Source organism: Octopus bimaculoides, chromosome 9 (genome assembly GCF_001194135.2).
Source record: "Octopus bimaculoides isolate UCB-OBI-ISO-001 chromosome 9, ASM119413v2, whole genome shotgun sequence".
NCBI lineage: Eukaryota > Metazoa > Mollusca > Cephalopoda > Octopoda > Octopodidae > Octopus > Octopus bimaculoides.
In genome coordinates this window covers 88,102,201-88,111,664 of record NC_068989.1, presented here as the reverse complement: position 1 = coordinate 88,111,664, position 9,464 = coordinate 88,102,201, and the positions used below count along the sequence as shown (strand labels likewise).

At 39.6% G+C, this 9,464-nt stretch overlaps 1 protein-coding gene across 1 annotated transcript in view; it reads left to right on the top strand.

The window, feature by feature from the left end:
• The window catches only part of LOC106869836 (protein LSM12), a 24,134-nt gene that overhangs the window by 2,130 nt on the left and 12,540 nt on the right, over positions 1-9,464 (top strand). The window lies entirely within an intron of this gene.

Sequence of the window (9,464 nt, the reverse complement as noted above, 5' to 3'; positions counted from 1 at the left end):
ATATATATATATATATATATATATATATATATATAGTGTGTGTGTGGGTGTGTTTATAGAACGAAATAAGGGCAACGCAAAACTCGGAGTAGCGACAGTATGACTGATTACGCATTCCACAGATGAAAATGAAAACCTCTGTCAGTCTTTCCTGCATGACAACATATATACGTTCCCTAAATCACACCCTTACCGTCTTCGTAACATTTAATACGCTTAGCAAATGTAGTCACAGAATAGATTATGGGTGAAAAAATAAAATGATTTTAAAAAATGGTTAGAAGGGTACAACTGGAATAAATGTACACCAAAGTTGGACCTATATTATTTATATATAGATATATATTCTTTTTATAATAGTGTTTTGTAACATTCTTTTTTGTTTATGAGATGTATATTTTGGTTACTTGATCCCCACCTGAGCTCTGAGCTGATCAGCGATCAAAGGCCTTCCAGTAGTGACCATCCCATTGTTTTCTTTAGTTGAAATGGTGTGTGTGTATCTAGGACTATTTTATATAACGTGCTCTTTGAATGACTACGCTTTGGTTGGAATAAGGTTGGGCTTATTCTAACGGGTTTGGCGACCACGTTTGGCTTCCTTTACTTAAGTCGGAGTGTATTTCTTCGCTTTTGTGTGTGTATATGTATGTATATATATATATATATATATATATATATATATATATATCTCCACCCGTTTAAATGTAGTTCGAAATTGTTTTTTTCTTATAATTTTTTTTTTAGGCTTTCTCATAAAATTACAATCTGAAAGAAGTATCGTTAGTTAGCGAAAATTATTGCCGTTTTCAAATCTTGCTAGAATCGATTTGGCCTTTTCGTCTCTTCAGGGGTCTACTACAGTTAATAAAAAAGCATGAATCGGGAATAAAATCAATTACAAACCCTGGCAAAAGATTGGGATATGATATATTCTCTGTAAATATTTACTGGTTCTGCTTTGGAAGCATATACAATACTTTCTTAAGTCACAGGTCAGCCCTAGCTAAGCAAACCTACAGGTGAAGGCGATCCAACAGTGACCATCTCTTCTATTTGTATACTGTTATACTGGGGACTATATTAAGCAATGTGTCTAAAAAAAAAAATTCTAATATGTAATTTGAGACTTTGACTGCTGTTTCTAGGAAGTCTAGCGACCATATAGATATTCCCTCATTTATTTAAAAAAATAGCTAACCCCGACGGGATATGAACTCGGAACTTAGTGTGTGGGAGTGGAGGGAGTTACAGGACCAAGTCCTGGGTTGCATTTATTCCAGTGCTGGTCTACATTTTTGTTTGCACCATCTCACTATCTTCTTGGCATTCCTTTGAACTGGTTATGATTGATAACAGATTATCATTTAATTCTGACAACCCCTCACCTCCTGGGGACTTTCAAAGGTCTGTTTATGGTGATGATAGTTTCATACTCTTGGTCCCTACTTGTTTAGCAACAAAAAACGTGAATTGAGATTCGGTTGCTATTTCTAGCATGTGGAACAACCTGGCAGAGGCTTTTGTGTAGGTTCAGTTTTTGGTTGAAAACCTACCGGTATACTCTTTACTCTTTTACTTGTTTCAGTCATTTGACTGCGGCCATGCTGGAGCACCGCCTTTAGTCGAGCAAATCGACCCCAGGACTTATTCTTTGGAAGCCTAGTACTTATTCTATCGGTTTCTTTTGCCAAACCGCTAAGTTACAGGGACATAAACACACCAGCATCGGTTGAGGGACAAACACAGACACACAAACATATACACACACATACATATATATATATACATATATACGACGGGCTTCTTTCAGTTTCCGTCTACCAAATCCACTCACAAGGCTTTGGTCGACCCGAGGCTATAGTAGAAGACACTTGCCCCAGGTGTCACGCAGTGGGACTGAACCCAGAACCATGTGGTTGGTAAGCAAGCTACTTATCACACAGCCATTACATTTTCTTATTAAAAAAAAAAGCATGGATATCACACTATGTCTCCTCTTTTACTGCATGCTGCTTTAAAAAAGAAAATGTGAAGGGATTATTTAGTGACAGTAGGAGTCACATGGTATAACATCTGATATAAGCATAGGAAAATAAAATTGCTGTCTTCCAGATATACAGGCTTGTCCTTTCAGGTGCTGATGCCACGTAAAAAGCACCTGTGTCGGTGCTGTGTAAGCACACCTGTGCTGGTGGCATGTAAAAGGCTCTTGGCAAAGTGGTTGGCATTAGGAAAGGCATCCAGCTATAGAAACCATGTCGAGTTTGGCCTGCTCCATGTCGAACCATACAACCGATACTAGATGTTAAACAATCATGATGAGTAGTTCTGTGGTTATAAAGCTTGCTTCCTAACCATTTGGGTTAGGGTTCAGTCCCACTGTGCAGCACTTTGGGCAAGTGTCTTCTATAGTCCTGAGCCAATCAAAGCCTTGGGAGTGGATTTGATAGATGGAAACTGAAAAGAAGCCTGTGCTGGGTAAAAACCACTGGTGATGATGCCAGGTAAAAATCCCCCAGTACACTTTGTAAAGTGGTTGGTGTTAGGAAGGGCATCCAGCTGTAGAAACCAAGACAAATCAGACTATGGAACCTGGTTTGGCCCCTGGCCCTTACCAGTCCCATTCAAGCTGTTCAACCTGTGCAAGCATGGACAAACAGACATTAAGTGATGGTGTGTGCTTGTGTGTACCCTTGTCTTGACATCATCATGATTGTAAAAGCACATCTCCATCATTACAAGCAGCATTGTTTGTTTCTAGTTTTCCCTAAAAAACATGTCTGACCATAGGGGAAATATTACTGTGCTTCAAAACAAGTGAGGGTTAGTGACTGGTAGAGCATTCGGCTGTAGAAAATCTGCCTCAACAAAATTCAGCAGCTATTAATTAGTCAAACTCGCTGAGCTGTTAGACGAACTGCATTGTGGTATGTAATTATGGACCTTTGCACTCTAAGTTCATATTCTATTATGGCTAACTTTTTTTGTCTTTCTGGGGGTTGCTAAAATATAGGACCAATGTTGGAGTTTGACATTACCCAGCCCTCAAATGTTGTGGCCTTATCCCTATATTAGAGTCCCTAAAAAAATGCATGTTTGTGTGTGTATCACCATTTTTTAATGTCTGCTTTTCCTTGCTTGTATGGGTTGGACAAAATTTGTTGTGGATTTATTTTTATGGCTGGATGCCTTTCCTGTCATCAACTCTCACCTGTTTCCAAGTAAAATTTTCTCTCCTTTATACCTGAATATACTTTCACAGAAGATTGGAGACAAAGAACGCTGTTTTGCCTGATGATGTCACTCATTTATGACCATCACATGATGTCAAGGCAAGTAGAGTAGCACACACATTCACTTATCTGTATATAGGATGGTCTTCTTTTCAATTTCCTTCTGCTAGTTTGGTCGGCCCAGGGTTATAGTTGAACACACTTGACTGAGGTGTCGTACAGCAGGACTGAACCCAAAACCATGTGGTTGGGAGGCAAACTTCTTACTACACAGCCATTCCTGTCCATGTGTGTGTATATATATATATATTTTTACTTGTTTCAGTCATTTGACTGCGGCCATGCTAGAGCACCGCCTTTAGTTGAAGAAATTAACCCCAGTACTTATTCTATCGGTCCCTTTTGCCGAACTAAGTTATGGGGATGTAAACACACCAACATCAGTTGTCAAGCGATGTAGGCAAGACACACACACAAACATATATATATATATATATATATATATATACACACACACACACACACACGCACACACACAATGGGCTATAGTAGAAGGCATTTGCCCAAGGTGCCACACAGTGGGGCTGAACCTGGAACCTTGTTTTTGGGGGACAAACTTTTTACCACACAGCCACACCTATATATATATATATATATTATTTATAAAGAGAGAGGGAGAGTTTACTGTTTTGTTATAGGCAGGATCAACAAAAAAAAGTAGTCCGTCTAGTGAGAGAGAAATGCCATATAGTAGAGACAGTATTTAAATGAGAGCTGCTAATAATTTCATGCTATGGAAACGCAATAATCCAGCAGACTTGCATAACATACCTTGTGTCTCCAAGCAATCTTTCAAGCTTGGTGCACATGTGGATATGCATTTCCATAGTGTTAAACTATTATCATCATCATCATTGTTTAATGTTGGCTTTCCATGCTGGCAAATCAGACTGGTGTCTGGCGCAACCCCTCAGCTTCCCAGTCCTGGTCAAATTGTCCAACCCATGCTAGCATAGACAATGGATGTTAAATGATAATGATGAATTCCACTCAGTTTTAGCTGGCCTTGACTAGAGTATAAAATGCTTGCCCAAAGTACCACACAGTGGGACTGAACCGGAGCCCATGTAATTGGGAATCAAATTTCTCGACCACTCAGCCATGTCTGTGCCTTCTCTAGATTAATTTTCTGACATTGTTGCTGCAGGGCCACACCTTTACAAGTAAGGGGTGTAGTTGATGAAATCAACTTCTGATACTTAATTGATCCTTTGTTTATTGATCTTTAGGAGATTTGAACACTGGATGTTAAGGGGACTTATACCCCTTTTTTTTCTGATGCTCTATTATTTCACTACTTCAACATCTTTCATTATTTAACATCCATTTTCCATGCTGGCATGAATTGGAGGATTTCACAGGAGCTGATAAGCCTGGGACCTGTGCCAGGCTCTGTTGTCTGTTTTGGAATTGTTTCTATGTCCTTCCTAATGCCAACCCCTTTACAGAGTTTCCTGGGTGCTTTTTATGTGGTACCAGTACCAGTGCTTTACACATGGTACCAGCAAGGGTGTTTTTATGTGGTGTCCTATTTTAATGAGTGAAGAGACACTGGTTCAGTTCCCAGTTCAAACCATTTCATTGCACTTCACCTTGTAATGCAAAGACATTGTTGCTTGACCTACTAACAATAGCAGCTAAAGCTGTATCAAATCACTCCCTACTGTCATAAAGGAAGAGCACATTAAATAATACAATCCAAGTTATACTGTTTGGAGAGGATCCCCTTCGGTCATGAATGACCATGGGATTGCACCTAGAAAGTACCCTTCTGAGGCACAAGTCTGGGCAAGGTCGTGTATGGAAGACCAGCAGTCGCCCATGCATATCAGCCTCCCCTCTCCGTGCCACCGATGTTGGGAAAGGCAAAGGGGCTGATACAGCTTGGCACCAGTGACGTAACTCATTTCTATAGCTGAGTGAACTGGAGCAATGTGAAATAAAATGCCTTGCTCAAGAACACAATATGTAGCCTGGTCTGGGAATCGAACTCACTACCTCATGATTGTGAGCCCAACACTCTAACCATCGAGCCATGTGCCTTCACACTGTTTTGGAATAAAATGGAAAACAGTCTCAATTGGAACTCTTGATCTGTTTGGTCTGCTTGATGAAGACTGACCAGGACTAAACATTTTTGGGTGACGGGGTGTGACATTGCTTTGCAAGGTCCACATACTTGATCTGTAATGTGACTTCACTCATTTAATGAGCACCCTGCTTGAGATTGTCCCTAATTCTATGATACAAATTCCTGTTTAAATTGATACCAAAATTTAAACCTTCAAAATTTCCTGTTAATTTATGTTCCAAACACCAGCTTGGTGTTGGCTTCGAATTTTGGCACAAGGCCAGCAATTTCAGGGGAGGGAGTAAGTTTGTTACGTTGACCCCCCCTCCCCACCAGCTCTCAACTGATACTTATTTTATCAACCCTGAATGGCAGTCAACCTTGCTGGAGTATCAACTGAGAACGTAAAGAGGAACAAAATTCTTATTTCTTTATTGCCCACAAGGGGCTAAACATAGAGGGGACAAACAAGGACAGACAAAGGGATTAAGTTGATTACATCGACACCAGTGTGTAACTGGTACTTAATTTATCGACCTCAAAAAGATGAAAGGCAAAGTCGACCTCGGCGGAATTTGAACTCAGAACGTAACGTTAGCTTATACACATTCAGCCAGGCATTCTATAACTTTGGTGGTGTATAGACACCCATCCAAACTTGGTTTACGAAAGAGAAAAATAGATGAGATTTTTTTTTCATTCTTATTTCTTTCAATGCAAACATTTAATGAGTTTGATAACCAGAAGTCTAATGCCTGAGAAAAAGTAGACTGATACAGCATTGGTTCAGTCCTGCTACATAGCACCTTGGACAAGTATCTTCTGCAGTAGCCTCCGTCTGACCAAATCTTTGTGAGCAGGTTTGATAGATGGAAACTGTAGCACTTTCTATAGACTTGTGAGTGGATTTGGAAGATGGAAACTGTAAGAAGCCCTTGTATGTGTGTTGTTTCGTTGTCTTGACATTGTATCATTTGTAATGTTCTGTGAAGTCCTATTTGGTCACGGGGAAACATTACCTTGCTTGGAAACCGGTGAGGGTTGGTGACAGGAGGGGCTTCGAATTGTAGAAAATCTGCCTCAATAAAGTCTGTATGACCCATGCAAGCATGGAAAAATGGACGTTAAAACAATGATGATTGCCGTATGAATTTCAAATACTCCAGTCTTGTCTCGTGTAACCAAGCCTGATGGATCTGTGGGCTTGTAGTTATTAATAGGGTGCACAGTTAAATGTGCGAGCTTGGCATTGCGATTGGATAAAGCTGATACTAGATGACTGTGATATTAGTTGAAGGAACACTGTGTAACTTCAATAAAGGGTTTGAACAGATGTTGGGGCTCTAGAGAGAGCACAAACTGCTACACAACCCATAACTTTTTTGTTAGCGAAAACTAGGATTTCTGTTTAGATTCAGGCCAACCATGACTCTCTCATCTTTTATTCAAGCACAGTATATCCAGAAATACTGTACCCAATGTTTTTACATTTTTAGTTATTTATTTTTCAAGGTGCTATGGTATCGTGATATGATAAATTTGGCTGTTATTTCTAGCAGGCCGAACGAGGTTCTGTGTGACATGAATCAACAGAACCTACAATATTTTAACCTTAGCACAGAGAACCCCCAAACTTGACGATGGTGGTGGGGCAATTCCTTATAATCACTGATATCTATTTTATCGATCAGACGAAAGCTGACACCAGTTTCAAATCGACGCCAAATTTCAAGGGACGTAAGTCAACATCGCAAAGTTTTTTTCTACGACCCTCGACAACAGGCTGCCCCAAACACTCACGCTCTTTTACTTTTTTTACTTGTTTCAGTCATTTGACTGCGGTCATGCTGGAGCATCGCCTTTAGTCGAGCATATCGACCCCAGGACTTATTCTTTGGAAGCCTAGTACTTATTCTATCGGTCTCTTTTTGCTGAACCGCTATGTTACGGGGACGTAAACACACCAGCATCGGTTGTCAAGCGATGTTGGGGTGACAAACAGACACACAAACATACATACATATATATATATACATACGACAGGCTTCTTTCAGTTTCCGTCTACCAAATCCACTCACAACTCTTTGGTCGGCCCGAGGCTATAGTAGAAGACACTTGCCCAAGGTGCCATGCAGTGGGACTGAACCCGGAACTATGTGGTTGGTAAGCAAGCTACTTACCACATAGTCATCCTGCGCCTAAAAGAAATTTTAATTCTATTTTCACTATCACGGTAGACTGGGTGTTTTTTTTTACATTGTATATATAATATTGTAGTTAAATCATATATTATTCACTTCATGTTTTGTTATGCGCGTTGAGACCCCTTTTCGTGGTGCAAAAAGGTTGGGCATCGCTGCTCTACAAATCTTGCGGCCAACAGTTTAATAGTGATGGTAGTGGTGGTGAGGGCTTTCTGCGAAGGACGTGTTGCTTTTTCGTTTGTTTACACCAGAATAAGCACTTTAAACGTTGTGTTATGTCATCATCTGCTTTAGTGTTGTACCGTCTGTCGTCCATTTCGGAGTTAATTCATGAGTGTAAAATAACGACATTTATATGAAACCTATATCTATGTCGGTTGTGTGTGTATATCGTTGCTATTATGTTAAACTGTTGTATGTCCAAATTTGGCCAAATGCGTTTTTTTTTTTTATTCAATATTTAATTTTGGGTAAATTTTCAGATTAACACCGGCACGATTTTCACTAGGGAGTTAGGGTCAGGGTTAGGATTTTAAGGTTAAGGAATTCCGTCCCTAACCGTAACGCTAACATCCCAGTGAAGATTGTGCGGGTGTTAATCTGAAAATTTACCTAATTTTGTTTGCAATAGCCGGTTCATTTGGTCAAACTATCGTATCTCCAGCTGCTTTAGATAAAAATTGTTAAAGTGTAGTCCAAAAGTTTAGCATTTTTCAAAAGTGTAGCAAGTCCCACATACGACAGTTTCGCGAAAATATTTCTGACTGAAAATATCCTACATGCATGGAGTTACGATTTTATGCACCCAACGAAGTATCATTATTGTTGAGCTAAAACTGTTGCTAATGTAAAAACGAATGGAATGGTGAAACTATTGTTTCGTTTTCTGAAAAAGCAACGTTTTGGACATGCGACACTTTTGCATAATAGCAACGGTATATATATATATATATATATATATATATATATATATATATGAGGAATACATTTTCTTTTAAATATCGATTAAAAATAAGATTTTTTTTAATACTTTCCAATGCATTAAGGCGCAGATGTGGTTGTATCATGTCATCATCTCATTCTGTAACCGCAAGTTCAGTCCCACTGCGCTGCACCTTGGGTGAGTGTCTTCTAATATAGCCCCAGGCCGACCAGTTCCTTGTGAGTGGATTTGGTAGACGAACACTGTGTGGAAAGCTGTGACAACCAGTGGTAGTTTCTTTACGTCCCATGTAACTTAGCGGTTTGACAAGAGATCGATAGAATACCAGATTCTACAAGTAAGCACTAAGGTCGATTTTTTTCGACTAAAACCCTTCAAGGCGGTGCTGCAGCATGACCGCAGTGCAGAGTCCGGAAACAATAAAAAGATAAAGTTACGTATTAAAACACTTGAGAAATACGCACATACCAACCGACACGCATACATGTTCACGCGCTTATTTGCCAAGATCTATGATGTCCAGGCATGTTATCACATTCCCGACCTCAACGCATGCCCGAACCTGATTTTAAGCAAGTCCAAAACACATTTCGTAAGTTTTTATGGGTTTTATCTAAGGCCTTCGCCCCTCCTCCAGCTCTCCTTAACGTGTACGTTGTATGAAATTAGCTTCAATACATAATAGTAACCCTTATTAACTGAGGCAACGGGTTAAAAAAAAATCACTAAAACAAATCCATCCGTTTTAACTTTGATTTAATTATCAATTAATTTGTTGTTTGTTACCAAACACGTGGTCCACGAAATGAAACTTAAGGTCCAAAACCAAACTCAGAACGTAAAATGCCTCTAAGCAGTTTGCTGGTATGCTAACGATTCTGCCTTATAGGCATGTAGTAGTAATTGGCGGAGGTAAAGGACATGGATCGTACTCCCTTTCGATTATTTAT